At 41.3% G+C, this 21,617-nt stretch overlaps 1 non-coding gene across 1 annotated transcript; it reads left to right on the forward strand.

Moving 5' to 3' along the window:
* The first annotated feature begins 970 nt into the window (after positions 1-970).
* On the forward strand, positions 971-21,342 carry DELEC1. The gene is made up of 3 exons (XR_005196297.1): positions 971-1,045; positions 20,043-20,160; positions 20,962-21,342. It is a non-coding gene; the product is annotated as an uncharacterized DELEC1 (transcript).
* Positions 21,343-21,617: the final 275 nt, after the last annotated feature.

Below are 21,617 nucleotides of genomic sequence, written 5' to 3' on the forward strand. Positions count from 1 at the left end.
GGGCCACATAATGTTAGCAACTATTATGCCTTTCCACCAGAGTGACCCTAGAGTTAACTCAAAGATTCACGTGTTGCTAGAAATGTGAGGGGTTTCGAGGTCAACCAAAATAGCTGAGAGGGAAAGAAACTGTCATAGTCCATCCAGGGAGTCTGCAGCCCACTCTGCTGCCAGTCTCAACTGGCATTTGACATCCCCATCAAGTTCTGCTGTCACAACATCCTCTTCTGGGAGAGAAAAGATGGCAGTGACAAAACACCCAACTTTGGTCTCTGATGGACCTGGGTTCAAAACTTGACTGGATCAATTAACCTGTGTCAGTTACTGTATTAGTCTGTTCTCACACTGCTATAAAGAACTGCCCAAGACTGGGTAATTTAGAAAGGAAAGAGGTTTAATTGACTCTGCGTTCAGCATGGCTGCAAAGGCCTCAGGAAACTTACAATCATGGTGGAAGGCAAAGGGTAAAGAAGGCACCTTCTTCACAAGGTGGCAGAAAGGATAATGAATGCAGGAGGAACTACCAAACACTTATAAACCATCAGATCTTGTGGGAACTCACTCACTAGCATGAGAACAGCATGGTGGAAACTGCCCCCCATGATCCAATTACCTTTACCTAGTTTCTCCGTGACATGTGGGGATTATGTGGATTATAATTAAAGATGAGATTTGGGTAGGGATACAAAGCCAACCATATCAGTTACCTCTTAATTTAAAATCCTTAGTAAGAATGATAACATATGATTTACCCAGATTGTTGTAAAAATTAATCACACAATGTCACATTGTGTGAGAAAAATTACATAATGTAAAAACTGCTTAACATAGTTTTTGACACTTAAGAGCTTTTATTAGTATTATTAATATAATAAAAATTGAATTTTTATATTACTGCAATTATGACAAGATCTGAAACTTAGTAGTTAGCATGCAACTTTTTATTTTGAATCTTGATTAAAAATAAAAGGAACAGAAGGAACTTTGGATGTGGGAGAGAAAGACAAGTAGTAATCTGAAAGTAGCCGAGTTATGATAACGAATGGTAAGATATTCCCCTGTCCTGAGATCTGCTTTTACAGAGTAAATAAATGAATGTTCCATGAGCCAAGTGAAAAACAAGCAGGGTGTGATTACCAGGCAGTCTTGGAGAAGTTAGCACCATTGTCAGCTCTGAGGGATCGTAGGAATAGAACAGCTACCCCTGAAAGTAAAAAGAAATCTAAATCCAGTTGTTGACAATGACAAGTTTTTTAAAACCTGAGTAGAATCTGCTGCCATTTTAATAATAGTTTCGGCACATTGAGCAGAGCCTCTGACAGAGGTAGGATGTGTTAAGCCCTTTCCCTGCAGTGTTGCAGCAGAGTAGTAGAGTAGTGGTTCCTCAACTGTGAGCTAGATTAAGACCTGAGACTCAAATGGATACATTTAACTCATTCCCACCCTGATCCAAGGCAAAGCTTTTCAAGCCTTGGTTGGTCCTGCCTCTTTGAGTTTTCTTTTTTTTTCCACTCTATTTTTTGAGGTTCAGACCCATAAGAACATATCATAGAATTGCTCACAAGTGCTAAAGTACCATTTCAAATTTGGGCTTAACTTGTTTTGGGGACTTATATTTGCCTTAGGGAGTTAAAATTGTTACTACGTGGCCAAGAACAATTGGAGAGATATATCAAATTATTGCATATAGAACATCTGGTTTAAAATCATTTGGAAAACATCTTTATAATGCCAGCTTCTGCACCTTATCCTTGACCTACTGAATCAGACTAGTTGAGAGAAGGATCTGAAGATTGATTAGCTCACAGGGTCTTATTACCCTCATGATTGTGGAGAAACAACTAGGTTAGTAACTCTATGAATAGATTAGCATAATAAAGGAAAATTATCTTCATGAAGATCCATAATGATAGATACGACCATCTTTATCTGACCATTGAGAAAACTGATGTTGGAGGAGTTGCAGCCTAAGACCCAAAAGGATGTAGTTACAAAAGAAGGAGATGACTTGTCTTTTCTACCTTCTAATGGAAATAGAGGTAAGATGCTTACTCAGATTCTCATCTCCCTGAATCAGTGGAGGGCATGTCCATGGACCAAGGAAGAGAGATGATTTAGGCCAAAACACTAATTTTGATTATTTGATGATAATTTATATTAAAAATATGAAAAAATAATAATAACCAAGCACAAAATTCTAGCCCCTTGAATGAGTCCTGGTAGTCCCTGCCGTCTCTGAAGATGTCAAGAAAGTCAGGAACATTTTCCAGGGGCAACAGTAACTATTTCCTTAAGTTTGTATTTTTTATTCACGTTAATGGAATTGGAAAAAGCTTAGATTTTCGGGAAATAGTAACTCACAAGTTACCAAGCAGATGGCAATTTCCTCTCTGCCTCTTGCCTAAAAACACACTTTGGATGCGTCACGAGCAAAGCCCAGGCCGAGTTATAGCTCTGTTACTCAGTCCTGAAGCATTTGCCTCTGCATTTATCATGGTGCTCAGTGTATAAATATAGACCTTAGACCTGTAGGGGCAGTGAAATCAGTATAGATTCTGGGGGCGGGGGGGGGGAATTCGTTTTTGGAACAGGTGTAATTTATAGTAATGGAAGCTTTGATCGTTTTCTTTAGAACACAATTTTCATCTGACCACTTTGCTTCTTGCATCGCCCAGAAAGCACTCATCCATTTCTTTTCTTTTCTTTTTTTTTTTTTTTTTTTTTGATCAACAAAGAGCCTGCTGACTTAGAGCAGAGATTCTCAAACTTCAATGTGCACACAGATCACCTGAGGATCTTATTAAAATGCAGATCATGCTTCAACAGGCCTGAGAATCTGCATTTCTAACCAGCTGTCATGGCTGCTGTCTGTGGACCACACTGTGTGACCAGGTCTTAGAGCATGGTCAGCTGCCCAAGTTCACTTGAAACCATGAGAACATTACTGAGCTTCTGAGTCTTCATTTCATCATTTTAAATGTTTGCATATAACATGGATAATGAAAGTGCCTAACATATAGGACTGTTTTAAGGACAGAGTATAGGCCACATAAAGTGCTATAATAATTGATTGTCGCATCATATTATATCAGTAAATATTTACTATCATTATTAGGCATTTGTTGTGTGCCTTCTGTATGCTAGGGTTCTAGGAAAAGAAAGACAAGATGTGCTTTTTGTTTCTTAAATCTGACAACCTAGAATTGGTCAGTAAAATAGGTTATATATAGGCACATACATCTACCATGAGTTAGCAGATAGATGGGTTATGCCACAACAGCAGAAATACTGGTCATGGAGTAAGGAAGCTGGTTTCCCTATTCCTTTGCCATAAGGAATTTTGTGCAAGCCTCTTCCATTCTCTGTAATGTTGTCTCATCATTTACAACAGAGAAATTTTACTCAGATATGTAGTTCTGACAGCAGTGCCTGCTGCCATTATGCCTGCTACAGCAGGGAAGCACAGCTGTGGCTGCATACTCCATGGAGTAAGCGGGAGCCCTGCCCCTCCTGAGCTGGCATGGGCATTCCCCTTGCCACTGCAACTACCCAAACTACAGCTGCAAACCCAGGCCTCCCTGCTCGAGGGAGCGGGCAGGAGCCCCGCCCTCTTGGGTTGGGCTACAGCCCCCCAAGCTGCAGCTGTGGATCCAACCACCCTCCTAAGCACAGGACTGTCTCTGCAGCCTGCATCCTCGGGTGCCCCAGGAAGGATCTCTCCTCTGTCCCTATAGGCTCAGAGGTGTCTGTTCCCACTGCCTGGCCTCTCTGTGCTCCTGGCCTCTCTGATCTCGAAGTGGGGTTGAAGCCAAGTCAAGGGGCCATGAATGGCAGCAAGAGGCAGACAGAGTCCTGGGCAGAAAGGGACAGGTCCCCAGTAAGGCCCCACCCTCAGGCCAGGGAGGGCTCAAAGGCTGGGTGCTGGGCTGCCAGTTTCTCCAACCAGAGTGGGGACTCATAGGGCCTCTTCTGGCTCACTCATGACCACCCATGGACCCATTCATATGTACTTCCCCTCTGAGGTCCATAAAAGCCTTGGGCTCAGCCAGGTGTGGTGGCTCATACTTGTAACCCCAGCACTTTGGGAGGCCAAGGCAGGTGGATCACCTGAGTCAGGAGTTTAAAAGCAGCTTGGCCAACATGGTGAAACCCAGTCTCTACTTCTACTAAAAATACAAAACTTAGCTGCACATGGTGGTGGGTGCCTGTAATCCCAGCTATTCAGAAGGCTGAAGCAAGAGAATTGCTTGATTCTCTCTGTGGGGTTCCAATCTCACATGTCCCTTCTACACTGCTCTAGCATAAATTTTCCATGAGGGCCCCGCCCCTGAAGTAAACTTCTGCCTGGTAACCCTGGCATTTCTATATATCTTCTGAAATCCAGGCAGAAGTTCCCAAATCTCAGTTCTTAACTTCTGTGTACCTGCAGGCTCAGCACCATGTGGAAGCTGCCAAGGCTTCCACCCTCTGAAGCCTTAGCCTGAGCTGTACATTGGCATCTTTCAGCCATGGCTAGAGTGGCTGTGACACAAAGCACCAAATCCTTAGGCTGCACACAGCATACAGAACCTGGGCCCAACCCATGAAACCACTTTTTCCTCCTGGGCCTCTGGGCCTGTGATGGGAGGGGCTGCTGTGAAGGCCTCTGACATGGCGAGGAGACATTTTCCCTATGGTTTTAGGGATTAACATTAGGCTCCTTGCTACTTATGCAAATTTCTGCAGCTGGTTTGAATTTCCCCTCAAAGGCATTTTCCTTTTCTACTGCATCATCAGGCTGCAATTTTTCAAAATTTTTATGCTGTTTCCCTTTTAAAACAGAATGCTTTTAGCAATACCCAAGTCACCTCTTGAATGCTTTTCTGCTTAGACATTTCTTCTGCCAGATACCCTAAATCATCTAACAAGTTCAAAGTTCCACAGAGCTCTCGGGCAGGGACAAAATGCTGCCAGTCTCTTTGCTTACACATAAAAGAGTCACCTTTGCCCCAGTTCTCAAGAAGTTCCCTATCTCTATCTCAGACACTCTGAGAGAGAGAGACTTGACTCGTTTTCCCAGAACAATGCTCCTTGTCAGCATGAAGCAGTTAAGAGAGGTCATCATCTCTATCTTAACAGTAGTTAGGTGTACCTATTCAGAGAGGGGAAGGATGGCATTGGCTGTTGCCATCATGCCATCTTCAGTAGGGATGTGCAGCTAGGGTGGGAGCCCTGCCCCTTCTGAGTTGGAATGAGAGCTCCTTGTGCAACTGCAGCTGCCCAAACCACAGCTGCAAACCCAGGCCTCCTGTTCTATGGAGCAGGCAGGAGCCCCACTCTCCTGGGCAGAGCTATAGCCGCCCAATCTGCAGCTCTGGATCCCAGACTCCCTGTGCTCCTGGGGGAACTGGGAATAGGCAGGATCTGCCCTCTCAGGTACAGCTGCCCTGGGCCTCTGGCTCCAGGAGGCAGTCAGGGCTGGGGACAAGCAAGAGCCCTGCTCCTTTTGAGTTGGCAGAGTGAGAGCTCCTGAGTGCAGCTGCGGCCAGCCTCCCAGGCACAGGACCCAGGTGTCTCTACAGCCTGCACCCTCGCATGCCCCAGGAAGGAGCCCCAACATCCCTTCAGGCTCAGGGGTGTCCGTTCCCACTGCCTGCCTCTTTCTGCTCTCAGCAATTCATCTGATCTTGGATCTGGGTTAGAGCCAAGCCCCGGGTCCATGAATGGGAATAGGAGGCAGACAGATTTCTGGGGGGAAGAGGTGGGGACCCCAATAAGGCCCACCCTTGTAGTGCCTCTATCAGGTCCTCCCATGGCTGCCCATGGACCAATCAACATGTACTTCCTCCCCTCTGAGGTCCATACAAGTCCTGGGCTGAGTCAGAGCAGGATAGAGGACTGCCAGAGCAGAAAGAGAGCAGAGGACAGCAGAGAACTGAGAGATGAGGAGATGACCAGCTGCAGAGAGGGGCACCCTCTTTGCTGACAGCTGGAGAAGATGGGATGGGAGACCTGCAGAGATATTCCAATGACTTGCCTGTGGAGAGGAGCCACTCTCTTCAGAGCCTCCTCTCTGCTGAGAGCTGAACACTTGACAGGACGACCTGCCTAGAAAGAATAGCTGCCCACTCCTCTGAGCTTTTATAACACTAAATAAGACTCTTTTCTTCACCCTTCACTTCTCTGTGTACCTCATTCTTCCTGCATGCAGGATAAGAACTTGGGCAAAGGTGCCACAGCCACAGAGCTTTCCAGCCAGAAAAATCAACACCCCAGAAATCCTATAGCAGTTCCATCTTCCAAGTCAGGACTTACTAGTTTTTATGACCTTGGTCAAGTTTCTTAAGCTCCCAGGCCTTATTGTCCTGATTTATGAACTTGAGATAAGATGACAGTTGTGAGTGTTAAACATATTAGCATAAAACACTTAGATTATTATCTTGCTTCCTTAAGCACTCAATAAACGCAATCATCATTATCCCCCTCCTCCTGCTCTTATACTGTCCCTTTTTCCTTACTGTTTTTACTAACTCTGTGACCTTAGCCAACTCACATTACCCAGTACTCATGACTTTCTAAAATGTTCAATTATTATTATATATTGTAGCTATTTTTACATTTTTTTTGAGTGGTTTGTGAAATCAATCAAAAGTTTAAACCAGAGGTCCACAAACTATTTTCTGTCCTGGACCAAACAGTAAACATTTTAGGCTTTACTATAGACAATATGTACACAAACAGGCACAGCTGCATTCCAACCAAACCTTATTTACCAAAAATTAAAAATAAAATAAAAAAGGTACGTCCATAGGACTTAAGCTTGCTCAATCCTGCTTTAAAGTAAAGGAGCTGTAAATGTTCTATCATTTGTAAGGAAGTAAGCTTTGTCCAACCCAAACCTGTGATCCATGAAATAACATAATATTATAGGAAAGTCAGCATCTCCATGTTCTTTTCCATTAGTCCTGCCTTCACCTTAAGAACCCCATAGCCTTATAACCAGTCTTACCTTGGAGAAAGATCAAGTCTCTCTTTTTTAACAGCTATATTAAACCCTCGCCCAGGTAGGGGAATTGATTTATTAAAAGTCAACAGCTCCAGAGATAGAGCCAGCAACAGAATCTTGATCTCCTGACTTCAAATCAGGGACTACACATTTTCTCTTTAGCTTGAAAGGAGGAAGAAATCATTTTCCTCAGGAAAAAAAAAAACTTTATTTCCACTAGAGTCTTAATATAGAAATATATTTTTTAAACCTTCTTGTTAATGGCTATGCCATAGTGAGACATGAAAACACTGCTATGTCTGCTTAATGGGAATACCAGTCCCCTGTCCTTGTCACCTGGATCTCATATTAAAGATCTCCTTTCATTTCTTTCAAAACAGAAAAACACCCTCTTCTTCTACTCACATCTACTCAGATTCCAGAATCATTTCTTTGGCAGTAAATCAGTGGTGAATGAAAAGGCTACTCACATCTATCCATATCCTAACCCCAAAGAAGAAATGGGAACAGAAAGCCCTGGAATGAATACAAGCTCCCTTCTGCTAGGACCTGAATGGAAATATTTCTGTCCTTTTAATATGCCATCTGTGTAGATTTTCATGGAATTCCTTTTCTTATTTTCCTATCCTGGCCTTGCTGAACTGTGATGGAATAATAATAATAACAACAATAATAGCAATTATGATTCAGTGAGAATGTACTGTTTACCGACATTATGCCAAATGCCTTAGTCATTTGTGGGAATATTGTAAATCCCATTTTACGGATAAAGAAATTATAAACACAGAGGGTAAGTCAGACATGCAAGAAAAGGATTATGACTCTACAGCAGATGATTTAACCCTGCTCAGATTCTTCCTGTAAAAAGCAAAGAGGCACAACATTTTGATATAAACTTAAGGATGCGTACCTATACAATTCCATTTATATGAAATGTCCAGAGAAGGTAAATGGTCAGAGATAAAATGCAGATTCGTTTTTGCCCGAAGCTGGGAGTGGGAATAGGGAGTGACTTCAAGGGCAATGAAGGATATTCCTGGGGTGATGGGAAAGTTTTATAATTGGATTATTATTATTATTATTATTATTATTCTGAGACAGGGACTCATTTTGTTACCCAGGCTAGAGTGCAGTAGCACGGTCATAGCTCACTGTGGCCTCGATCTCCTGGGCTCAGATGACTCTCCCGCCTCAGCCTCCTGAGTAGCTAGGACTACAGACATGCACCACCATGCCCAGCTAATTTTTGTATTTTTTATGGAGACGGGATTTCACCATATGGCTCAGTCTTGTCTCGAATTCCTGGGCTACAGTGACCTGCCCGCCTTGGCCTCCCAAAGTGCTGGGATTACGGACATGAGCCACCACACCTGGCCTTAAAATTGGATTATAATAATGATTGTACAACTCTACAAATTTACTAAAGATCATTGATGTTTTTCTTTTTTGCACTTAAGATGAATGAACTTTCTGGGATATAAATTAGGCCTCAACAAAGCTCTTAAAAGAGTGAGCACACGGAACAGAAATTGTGAAAGCTTTTCTTAGTCTTCATGGCTGCTCCTCTTGTGTGTGCATCTTCATCTATCTTTACAGCCACAATCAGATTTGAGCATAGAAAGGTCCCTTCTCTCCCAGGATTGTTAACTACCAATTCTTTGATGACAGCATATGGACAGATGAGGATTAACTTCTTCCTCAATGCTAATTTATTGCCAAACCAAGAATCCTGGAATTTGAGTGGGTGCAAATAGAGGAAGAGGGTGCTTCTTTGCTTTAATAGAAATGAAATTTTATTACAAATGGCATATAATAGGAACAAGGGACTATTTTTTCCCTTAAGCAAACATAAGCATATTTTAATATATCTTCAAAAGGTCTCTCTATTGCAATAAGGTCATTTGTGTATCCACTTATTTACTTGATGTACATTCGTCAAATCCTCCTTATGTGCGAGGCACCATTGTTGACTCTGGGGATAAAACAATGAGCGACATAGTGTTTATCTTTGTCTTCCTAAAGCTTTCAGCTCAGCAGGGAATCTTACCTTCTTCTTTCTGTCTTTGTGACAATTCTACCTATTCTCCCAGGCTCTAAGTCTATTGGGAGGTAACATCTCCCATCAATCACCCTCATCATTTTATCTGCGTCTCTCTTTTGACTCCATTCATGTCTACATTGCACCAGAGTTATATTTCTTTACTACTTATTGCCAGAATTAGCTTCTCTACCATTCTATAAAATCCTTCCTAGCACATGCTGTAATTAATTCACCTCTTTGTCTGCTGAGTGCTCATCACAATATTTTGCGCCTAAGAGATAATCTATAATCCTCTGTTATATGAATTTGCTAATTTATCTGTGAGCCACATATTTTAGATAACTTTGAAGCAACAAGTACTCTTCTGGGCACTAGGAGATTTGATGGTGGACAGGACTGGTAAGATCCGTGTTCTCCAGGATCTTACCTTAGCTTAGAGGAGGCAGTCAATGAACAACTGATTAGAAAGACACAGTGAATTTGGATAATAAAGGATATTATGAAGGAAATAAACAGAGAGTAACTCTTAGGGGTGAACTGCAGGAAGCTACTTCAGCAAGGATAATTACAGATGCCCTCTTTGAGGACACATTATTTGATCTTAAACATTAAAGATGAAAAAGAACCAGCCTTTTGAATAGTTTAGGTACGTAATAGTCTATGTACGGAGAAAAGCAAGTAAGAAGACCCGGAGGCAAGAAAGAATTTGGTGTAATTTGGGGGGAAAATAGGAAATCAGGCCAGTGTGGCTAAAGCCTAGTGAGAAAGGGAGAGAGAAAAGGAATAGGAAGATAGGAAGGATCAGATTATGAAAGGTCTTGCCGGCCAAAGAAAGGAATGCAAGGCCTTTCACGATCTGATCCTTATCTACATCTGAAATTATAGACATATGTTACAACCAAGAGTCATCAGAAAGACCATTCAAATAATCAGGGCAGTAACCTGGAGTTCTGGGCATCTTCTGATGTTGTATCATGTTTCTGTTCGGGGTGGGTTTCTGCATCCTACTTCTTTCCTAGGGAATTAGATGCACTTCCTATTGGCCCAGTCTAACTTTAACTGCAGCGCTCATTATTGCCTTTTATTGGCTAGACACTGCTGGCTTTGCCACTCCATGCACTTCCTCTCATTAAAAGAAATTCATTGCAACCCCAGTCTCCTCATTAGAACAAATATTTTATGTGGGCAGCATCCCATTCCGTGCATCTCAAGATAAAGGAAAGATAGAGAACAATGGGCTGGGAACCATGAGACCTGGTTCTATTCTCCATTTAGCTATAAATCATTGACTGGCTACTCCTCTTCTCTGTGCCTGGATTTCTTTATTCGTTAAGAGGGTTGCACTTGATGAGCTTTTATGTGTTTCTCTTGTTTCTTAACTTGTCTAAATCCGTATTGTGTTTTCCTCTCTGTAGTTTTTCTGGTCTCTCAAGGGTTACAGCTTAGTACATTGCCTAAGCTTTAGCATCTGCAACAATTCATTGCAACAATTCTCTAATTTTGTTCCTTTGCTCACTCCATTCAACCATCCAGCCAGCAAGTTATGCACTCACTCATTGATGTTGGAAATATCCTTAGAATTCTTCTGGGTATCAGATACTATGTTGAGTAGTAGGGATTCAATACTGTATATAATATACTCTCTGCTTTCAAGGACTTCAAAGTCTTGGAGGAGAGAGACAGACATAGCCAACCTTATGGAGTGTACAGTGCAGTGACTGCCATGGTGGAGAGAAACTCAGGATGTGGAGGAAATTAATACGGGAGGCATCTATGGCAAGTTGCGGAGCCTGGATGAGGCAATTCACAGGCCGAATATTGAAAGTATAAAAGGTGTGAGCAGAGCGAATGTGCAGGGAGAGGTGCTCCAGGAAGAGAGCCTATGACAGTGAACCAAAGGTAAGAAATCTGTAAGAAGTCCAGCTTGGCTGGATGACTAAATGAAAGTACTGGGTGGATAAGCACTAAGGCTGGAGATCTAGGCAAAGAACACATCAAACAGGGCCTTATATATCTTGCTAAATAGTCAAGTGAGTGACTTAATGAATGGCTGAGAAAGGAAAGGAAGCTCCATGAGATATTAAGTACTGCAGCATTGTACACAATGCAATCTGAAATGTGTAGCACATTGCCTGCCACGTACAAGACATTATAGCATTGTGGTGATGTGCAGAGTCTCTGGGCAAACAACTCTGGATCTCGATCCCATCTCTACCACTTACCAGTCATGTGACCTTGAGGAATTTCTTAACCTCACAATGGATCATCTTTTCTCATTTACATCAAGGTTACTGGAGGGATTAAATTAGATTGCATACATAGAGCTCTTACTGCTGGGTTTGTACTTTTAACAGATTTAGTAAATGTTAACTACGATTACAAATAAATGCCACTCTACCTCCCCCTTTCTTTACTGCCTTCCTTCTCTCTTTCCCTCTCTCCCTCCATTTGTTTTTTCTTTTTTTCTTTCCTTCTTTCTGTCCTTCCTTCTTTCTGTTCATAGACTCCTAGCCTAATAGATAAAGATGAGATTTAAAAAACATGCAGCCCAAGAGATTGTATTTTCCCAATCTATATAACGAGGCCACATCATTTATTTGGTTCAAACAGTGTCTGGATATTTGCCCAGGACTATTCACCATGAAATAATTGAGATGTTTATTAGTGAAGATGGAGGGAGTCAAACCCAGTAGAATTGGTAACTACGATCTAACACAAATCTTTCTTTATGCTAATTCTTTCATTAGGGCAGAAGACCAAATTCCACCTCTTTCACACAGATGACTTACCTGACCACCTGGATGAGAAGAAGACAGTAATTAAATGCATGACTTGCCCAGTCAGGCCTGAGTGTTTATCTTGACTCTGGCCTTCATTAGCTATAGGATGTAGGCAAGTTATTTAACCTTTTGGAACCTTAATTTATTTATGTACAAAATGAATATTACCTGATCCACTCACAGCAACCTAGAGGTAGTGCAAGAAAAATGCATGTCAGAGTGTTTGACACACAGTAAGTTTTTAGTATATGGTAGATACAATATTCTTACTCGTTTCGTTAGTGTTATTATTAGTATGTGTATAAGAGCTATTATTAGTAGTTGTATAAATCTATTATTAGTGTTTAAAGTATTTTTTCTTTTACATTAAGTGATCTTGTTAGTATTCTTATTTGTCTATATTATTAAGTAGCACAGAAGATAAAAATACTCATAGCTGGCGTCTATACATAGGCTACTGTTTCCTTGGTGATGACCAACAAATGGGCAAGCTGAGGGCATTTTTTGAAAAGATAGAATAGATCAGGACACAGTTTTATCTTTTCCGGGAAGCCAGTCCTCAGGAAACCAGATTTGAGTTTGCTGTTGCTCCAGAGGTCAGCTGGGATGGACTTGCTAGGGTCTGGGGCCCTAGAAACAAGACCAGCAAATATGCTGGCTGGGGGTGAGGGTGGCAGCCAGTGGATGATGCCAATCCTGGTCCACTCAGAGTCACAGCACCTGCCCAAGTGAGGAAGCACAATTCTTCATGAACAACAAGGAAACCACATTTTACTGAGAGGAAAGAGCCGCTGGGCTTGTAAAGGAGAAATAAAGGGCGGGGCTTAGCACTCTGGGTCAGGAAGGATTTGTCAGAAAACAAAAACAGTAACTTACAAGGCATTAGAGAAAATTATCTCTGAGAAAAGGACAAGCTCTGCTTAACGCATCTTTCCTTGTGGTTGCATTATATTGGTGCTTGCTGGGTGACAAATCATCCATTTTTAGCTTTTATGTAACTTTAGTTTTGATCTTAGGAGCTAAGAATAACTAATACCCAAGAGGGTATGACCCTGGAGCAAAGCATGCTGGGAAAGCACATTTCTGGGTGCATGTTGCCTCTGTGCCTAGAGACATGGATTCAAATAAAAGTCAAAGCTACTGTCCCACCGGGGGCCATTGCTTTGGAAAGTTTAACAGAGCTTTTGAATACGTCTTTGTTTGCCATTCTTATTCAAGGTTATCCAAAGACAAATCTGCTTCAAGAGAGGAGAAAGTAGTAAATTTAAGTGGAGCTTTCAAACAATGTTCAGTCCAAAAATGGAGAAGCTTAAGATTAAATACGTATTTAAAATCACTGGCGAAGAAACAAAATTAGTGTTTTCAATGGGCATCATTTCCTGGGTCTTGCTGGCTCAGAAGATCAACTGCAAGGGATGAGAGATTCTGTTCTTGCTCAATTCCATTAATGGTCAGGCAGTTGGGGGGAAGAAAGCCAATCACCTCCCATCCTTTTCTATTTTTATTGCCTAGAGTTATGTCCATAAGAGGTCAACTCGCTATGGCTGCAAAGAAGGGAGTATATTGGATCTTTAGTTGTGTACTTTTGCATGCACAGGCTGTGATGGGCTAGTCAGAGATTAATCACACCTGTGGGGCCAAGTTGTTCCTTTCAAGAATCATTGGAGGTAACCATGATCATTAGTGTCTCTACTTTATTGATGAGAAAACAGATTCCCAAGAATTTTGGTGACTCGCCCAAGATCATACAATAACCTAGTGACAGAGTCAGAATGTGAGCTGGAATCTCCCCAGTTCTTATCTATACTATAATTATTTAAGGACCTAATGATTTTTTCATCTTACCAAAGATCACAAAAATGTTTAGTGACCAAGCTCTGCATCTGGTCTAATTTCTCTTGACCTCTAGACTAAAATGTTCCCAATTTCTCTTTCTGAGCTATATAGCATTGTCAGCTGGTAACTTCTCAGGAAGTTTAATGAATCAAATATGTGAGAGTTTTCAAATTGGGATGTTTAAGCTTCAAAGACCATCATGTGCATCCCTGGAATCCCAGGTCACTGGGGCATAGACAAAGCTTAACCCCATCATATTATTTTACAGGAGGGGAAACGGATTCAGAGAGAAAGAAGGAGTTGCTCATAGTCACAACTGCTGTGACATTCCATGTCCATCAGCGTCTTCCAAGAGATGATGAAATAGATGCTCAAGGAAGTTCAAAGAGAAGAATTAAGGGGGGAAAAAAACATTCATTATTAACTGACCATCTCTGTCACTTTCTTGCTGTGCAATCTCTGTTAGGTCTCTTAAACTTTTCACTTCTCAGCTTCCTCCTGTGTGAAATAGTAATAATGTTGGAACCCACCCCAATAGTATATGAGGATTAAGTGATGCTATACACGCGAGTCTCCAAGCACAGGGCCTGGACCTTAGTAGGAAATCAATGCATAGCAGCGGTAATGAGGTCTCGTCAGGTCAAAGGCACAGAGAGAAAGAGTGGGTTTGTGAGGTCAAGTGGGACAATGTTAGAGGGAGCTGAGAGAGTGATCTGAGGGGATGTCTGTCAGTTCCCACAGATCAGTTCAGTTTGGGAAAACAGGGGGGTGAAGATAACAGGAAAAAGGGGCATGTCCTTTGGTAAATTGCTTATTGTTGCCCAGATATCACTGTGGTAACAAGGAAAGCCCCTGAAATCAGTTTGTCCACAGCTCAAGATATAACTCCCCAGGGCTTTCAGTGGCAAGTTCAGGGGTTCCAAGGAGGAGCCAGGAATGAGGCCATCACCGATGGGAACATTTAGTTTTTTGAAAGTCTTCCTTCTAAGATGTTCTCAGAGTTTTGGATGAGCTAGACAGGCTCTTCAGGCTGGAACTCGGTCTTGGAGGGCAGCTTCCCTTCCACCTGGCCATGTTTATCTTACTTCCATTAGAAGGCAAGATGCCAACTTTCCTATTCCATAAACTGTCTAGATTCTGTGAGGTTTGTAAATAGCCTCTGGAAACTTCTTTCTGAGACTTCCCATAGGACTTCTAAACTCTCCTTAATTAGGGCAGACTGCAAGAGCAAAGGCTTCTTATTGATGGGTTTAAAAAAGGTGGACAGACCATAAATAAAAATCATAGTAAAAATGGGAATTTGAGGAAGGCCTGTTTGCTCAGGAAAATTTTCTAAATGTCAAATTTATAACTGAAAGTGTAGATGACCACTCAGGCAGGATGTGGTTTAGATTGGCTTCTTCATGACCATGATAATTTTTTCACATAAAAAGATAAGTAGTACTCATAGAGCGATGTAGAGAAAATCATTTTGTTTGAAAGAATAAATTGTTCAAGCATTTTTAGGCAGTCATTCAATTTTAAGTAGCTACAGACAACTCGTATCTGTTCAGTTACAGACAGTCTTTATCTGTTCATGGCAAGTAGCCACATACTTTTCACCAGTATCCTTTTCTGTAGCTCTCCGGTGAAGAGTTGACATTAAAGTTCCAGGGTGGAGTTGGAGTAGTTTTGCTTTCCTCCAGGGGACACAAGTGCAGAGAATGGATCAAACACAAACACAAACAGGGAATGGATAAAGTGACACTCTTTAATGCCACCTCCTGGAGCCTATCTGAAACTCAAGAGTGAAGAAAGTGAAAGATTCTTAGGCAAAAGAGGGCACTAAGGATAACCATCTCCTATTTTCATTCCAGACAGGGTTTGGCCTGGCAATTCAAGCTGATTGCCTGAAGGAGAGGGTAGGTGGAGATGTTAGATTGCCTTTGAATTCTTTGTTTTCTAACCAGAGGGGAGATAGCTCTTCCAACAGAAAGTCCCAGCAAGTGCAGCAGCAGTGTCTTGGTGTGCCTCTGCTTGCCTTGGCTGCCTCAGAAGGAGCCCTGAACCTCCCTCATGTGGCGTGTCTATGAAACCAACCAGATGCAGTCTTGTTATTTGTCAGAAGTCACCAGGCAAGCAGTGACAGGATTCCCCCAAAGAATTACCCCAGGGATTCCTTCCCAGTTTTCAATCAGATATCAGAGAATTATACCAGAGAAATACATATTACCTGTGCAAGAAGCAGAGTAAGTAATTCGTATCCCTAGATTTATAATACTGATTAGTGCTTCTGTTGTTAATATTATTTCCCTTCCTGTAAGATGTATTGTTTCAATGGTTATGGTGAATTTAAGAAGTAGATATTATAGTTGTGATGAAAACCCTCATTTTGCAGAAGAGAAAACAGAGCATTGCATATGCAGAATGAATCTACCAAAGTCCACAGCTATTAAGTTCAAAGTACAGGATTTGAACCTGTTTCAAAAAAAATTGACAAAGTCTCAGGGCCTTGTCCTGGGTCCATTCTTTCCATTCAGTCACATATTTTCTAACTCATTTATTCATTCCTTTAGCAAGGATGAATAGAGCATCTGCTGTGTTACAAGCACTAATCTAGGTACTTAGGTTATGTCACAGAACAAGAAAGACAGAAATATTTGCCTCTGCAGTCAGTTACAGAATAAAATATGTTTAATATCTCCCCTTCGATTGTCACCCAAACCACCAGTGCAAAATTTTCCACTTAGAGTGTTATTGTGTAGGGGAGGTGGGCATGAACAACAGACAATAATCACAATACATACTAGATAAAAGGTACCAAGTGATCTGGAAGAAAGAGAGAAGGGTAAAGGGGATCAGAAGTGTTAGGGAGAAGGACAATTACAGTGTTAGGTAGGATGACTATGGTAGTCCTCATTGAAAAGGTAAATTTGAATTTGAAGAAGGACAGAGAGGCATTTAGAAAAGAGCTTTCCAGGCAGAGGACAAAGCAAGAAAAGAGATTCTAACGCGCTGGGCATGGCTAGAGCATGTGAATGAGGGGAGAGGAGTGGAAGCTGATAATGAGGCCAAATCATGGGGGGGCCATACAGGTCATTGTGATGACTTAGGCTTTTACTCTGTAAGAACTGTAAAGTCATTGCTGAGTTTTGAGCACAGAAGTGGCATAATCAAATTATATATTTTCAAGGATTCCATTGGCTGCTGGGTTGATATTAGTTTGAAGAGGGCCAGGGTAGAAGCAAGAAATTCAAAGAAGGCATACAGCAGAGACAGTAAAATGTGTGCATGAAAGCCTTCCATTTTGTCCTGGGTATACATGAAGACACTCCACATTCTTTTTGCAGTGAGGTGCGCATGATATGACTCAGTTTTGCTTAGAAGTGGTATCACCATGTCCAGGCCTGGCCCTAAAATCTGACATGTGTTCTAAAGTCTGCTCCTTCTCCAGCAAACATTGAAACCTTGTGTTGAGGATGAAAGCATTGTAGGGTGGAAGGAGCCGAGGTCCTCAATGACAACAGCATGGAGCACAACCACCCCTTCCCATGCCAACCACACTGGACTGTGACTTGAGTCATTTTGAAAACTATAAAAAAGAGCCAAGAAGGACATTTTGAAAAAATTCCCTGTCCCTCTCTATTTCTTTCAACCTTGTTGACAGTGATTTTTGAGATTCACTTCCTGTTTTCATTTTTCAAAGCAAGAAGAGCAGGGCACAGGTCAAATGCACCTCTTCTCCACATCTCCCCAAAGCTGCTTAAAATCATGCCCCTGTGCTATCACATTTTCCAACATCACAACAGGCCTCGGGGACCTCAGACACTGATGATGGAGAATCTCTAAGTCACTGTGTGCCTAATGTGGAAAACAAGACAATGCTATAACACCAACAATTATTAAAATTAAAACAAATTTGTTTTCCCTTTCTTTCTAAAAATATGTCAAATTATTGGCAAGGTTTCCTTGAACATTTCAGCATGTTTACTATTTGTTAGAATTCTTTTCTAAGCAGATTGTTATTCACGACATCAGTTCTTGAAAATTATTTAAACTCCCCATGCCACCAAATATATATAGAGAAAGATACAGAGATATAGATATCCTCTTATCTTCCTTCAATTTGTCATTTTATCAGATACCTGTTTTTAGAAAATTTCAAAGGTAGAAACCCAATTAGTCTTAATGATAGACAGAAAGTAAATTTTTCCTAAATAATTTAGCATAATTCTCCCTAGACAACCTCTTAGGCATAGAAAAGGGGAAATAGGGATTTATATGCTTACTGTATGTGGTGGGACTACACTGGGAACGTTATTTAGAATATCTCATTAATATCTTCGGCATTACTCTTAGCTAGCTCACTGTTAAGGTAGAAGAAGCCAGTGCTAGCACTGTCTTTTCTGACAAATGGTAAGCAGACTCAAAGAGGTAACATAGCTGTTACCATCCCACACTGCCAGGAAGAGCATATCTGGATGTGTGGGACACGTCACAGCAGATGCTATTACTTTCTTTTCCTGAAACAGTCAGAGGTAGAGAAACATTGAAAAACTGATCCAGTTTTGCAACAACAATGATTGGGAAATGCACAGTAGCACAGGAGTTTAAGAAACCACCATTGGATTTGGCCAGAACTGGGTATGGATCTTGGTTTTGTCACTTTCTAGATGTGGTCCTTGACAATGTTACTCAATCTCTCTCTGTATCCTTAAACATCAGTAATGGCTATAAAATATTTAGCACAGTACTCTGGCTTACTATGAGTATTCAAATTGTAGCCACTGTGGGTTTATTTGGTATCACTAAAAGGTCTCCTGATTTTGAAAAGAGGATCCCCAGAGCATTGTGTGGCCCACTTACAGATTTGTAAAATGTCCCATTTACCTACATCCCCAATATCTTCTGAACACTCTCAATAGGCAGTGATCATGATTCCTTCTTGAAGGTCATACCTAGCTAAGTCAGGAGGATTCTTCAGGAGTTTAGGAGAGAATGCGAGAGTTGACTCCTGAAAGTGGAAAGGAAACCACCCGGGCTATCTCCTGTCTGTGCTGCTCTCCTTTCTGATAAGGAGGGCTCTGTGAATGGGAGGGAGCAGCATCCTTGTCCATACTGTGGGCAAGGAGGGCTGGATGGTAGGACAGTCACGTGAGAACCATGGAGCAAAGGTGGAAGGCTATAGGGCAGCAGGGAATCTAATTAGCACCAGTCAATTATCTGTTCTATGCAACTTGTTGAGTTTGCTGTAAGAGGCAATGCAAAAACAACAACAAAAAATTTGTTTTTCCTCTTCATCTCTGTAAGCTCCTATGGTGTAACTGTCAGAAAGCACTTGCCCCAAAGATTTTATTTATTGTCAAGTTTTGCAGAGAATGGAGTAATTCCCATGGGATCTACTAGGTAAGTTAGTGGAATTAGAAGACTAATAAATCATAGGCATATACTTTGTGCAATGTGCTAATGTGTATTGTACATTATTTCATTAGCTCTTTACAAAACGTTGCCATCTTAGTCTGTTTTCTGTTGCTGTAACAGAATACCTAAGACTGGGTAAGTTTTAAAGAAAATAAGTTTATTTCTTCCAGTGTTGGAGGATAGAAAATGGAAGAGCATTGTGCCAGCATCTTTTGAGGGCCTTCTTGCTGTGTTACACATGATGATAGATGAGAGCTCAACAAGAAAGGAAGTATGAAAGGCAAGGCTAGCTTTATAAAACCCACTCTGAGGATAACTAGCCTACTCCTAACATAAAGGCATTAATCCATTCATGAAGATGGAGCCCCTGTGACCTAATCACTTCTTTAAGGCCTCACCTCTTAATACGGATACAATGGCACATTTCAACATGAGCTTCAGAGGGGACAAACAATCAAACCACAGCAGTAGCTATCCCATTTTTAGAGATAACAAAAATGCATTTAGCAAAGTTACACAGAGAGAAAGTGTCAGAGTCAGAAATTTACCCAGGATTGCCTACTCTAGCCTCTTAAGCACTTATATATCTCTATTATATCTCCACATTTAAAACAAAAGCCATGGCATATGAACCTACCCTGTTGAGGGAACTCTAGGGTGCTTGCTGTTTGAGCCCCTGAGAGAAGCCTCACATCCAGTGGAGCCAGTGTCTGGCCTCAGACTGCAAAAGGAGAAAGTGCACATCTGTTAGTCTTTAGCATGCATCATTGAAATTCTTGCAAAGAGTCTGGATGAAGCTGGTGTTCTTCCCTGTGCGTGACCTTAGGCCAGCCAGCAGCCAACAAGAGAGAAACACACCAAGGTTCCTGGGAAGGCTCAGAACAACTCTCTCCCAGAATTGCTTTTCCTGCCCAACCTAGTGTAAAAGGAATGAGCTGAGTGGTGCATCCAGGGAGATGGCCTCCGTGGATACCTTCTTTGTGTCTCTTATTATCTTTAGGTTGTTACTGATGCCCTGCACAGACATAGGTCTGTAAAGTGGCAAGCAGGACTCTGCTACAACAGAGGAAAGGATTTTGCTATATCTCTTGTCAGGCCCAATGCTGCAGAGGGGATTGGTAATGTACTTCATTTAATAATAGTGTTTTAAGAGATAACATTATTTCATCCTGTGGGGTAGATATGAGCATCTTCATCTCACAGATGAAAAGAGACAAACCTGGGATTCAGAGGTACTTGCCTATGAGTTTCTTACAGATTTCATCTTACAATCCAGGAATCCTGATTCTTGGGTCAGTCTCCTTTGCAATATGGGATCTTAGGCATGGCAATAAAAGAGATCTAAAAACTGGTTATTTGATGCTTGGACAAAGGCTTGGGGCATGGGCTTTGACCTAATGAAGTAGTCAATTCTAGTCTAATATTTTAAAGGATTTAAAGTGATTCCAGTTTATAAGCCCCATTCACTGTCTTCTAAGATGTGGATACACATTCCAACCTTCCTTAGCTCAAATGTGGACAAAACAAGAGATTACGTGTGTTGATACTTTACGAGACATAGAAGATTCACATATATACATAGGCAGAGTGGTTCTGTAATTAACCAAATCTTCAGAGGTCCAAAATTAACAGTATTGACCATTCATAATTTAGCCATAAACTCAGACATTTTAAAAGCCTTGTAAAAATAGATGTATACTTTTCAAATGTTACGGACTCCAAACACCAGTGTTCTATTGCCTAGAACAAGCGTAGCTTGTGAATCATCACAGGCCTTGCACAAAGGAAGTCTAATGAATATTTGTAGATTGAATTTAATGAATGAAGGCACAAACCCCCTGGCTCTCTTGCTGGGTTTCATGAAATCTTATTAAACACATTTTATTTAGCGAGCTTGCATATTTGCTTTTGTCTCCCAGCAGATTGAATATAAGTGACTTGGAAAAGGAAGACGAGTTGCCGGAAACAGCTAAAATGTCAACAGAAGACTTGACAGCTTGAGAATAGAGGAAAAAATGAAGCAAAGCAGACAAAAAGAACCTTACCTCCCCCACAATATAACATTGGGTTGCTGAGCCAACAAAAATCTAAAATCAGTTTAGGATCCTCTGTTTAACTCATCAGAGAAATGCACAAACTATTATAGAGAGGCTTGCACCTACAAAGATTACTTAAGAATGCGTTGACACATTTGGAGGGGTTAACTTACCAGTTATCATATACTAGAAGGCTTTTTCTATAAAAATGTATGGAAGAGGTTCCTCTGAGCATTCAACTGGGCTTTTTTGTAGGGTATGTGTACTACTTGGAGCTGTGGAAGACTATGTCCTAGAAGCCCTGTGTCCCTGAGGCACACCTATGTGTGCTGTCTCTCTGGCATATTTTTCAACAAGTGTTCTTTTCTAGTCTATATATTCTGATTAATTTGTAGTCAGAGGCAATGGAAAAAGCATTCTTTTAAAATCCTAATCTCCATAAGCTCCATTATGGTACAGCTGTCAGAAAGCAATTGCCCTGAAGATTTTCTTTATCATCAACTCTTAGAGTAAATTGTATAGACGTGCCACTGTCTATT

Source organism: Cebus imitator, unplaced genomic scaffold, assembly GCF_001604975.1.
Source record: "Cebus imitator isolate Cc_AM_T3 unplaced genomic scaffold, Cebus_imitator-1.0 Scaffold320, whole genome shotgun sequence".
NCBI lineage: Eukaryota > Metazoa > Chordata > Mammalia > Primates > Cebidae > Cebus > Cebus imitator.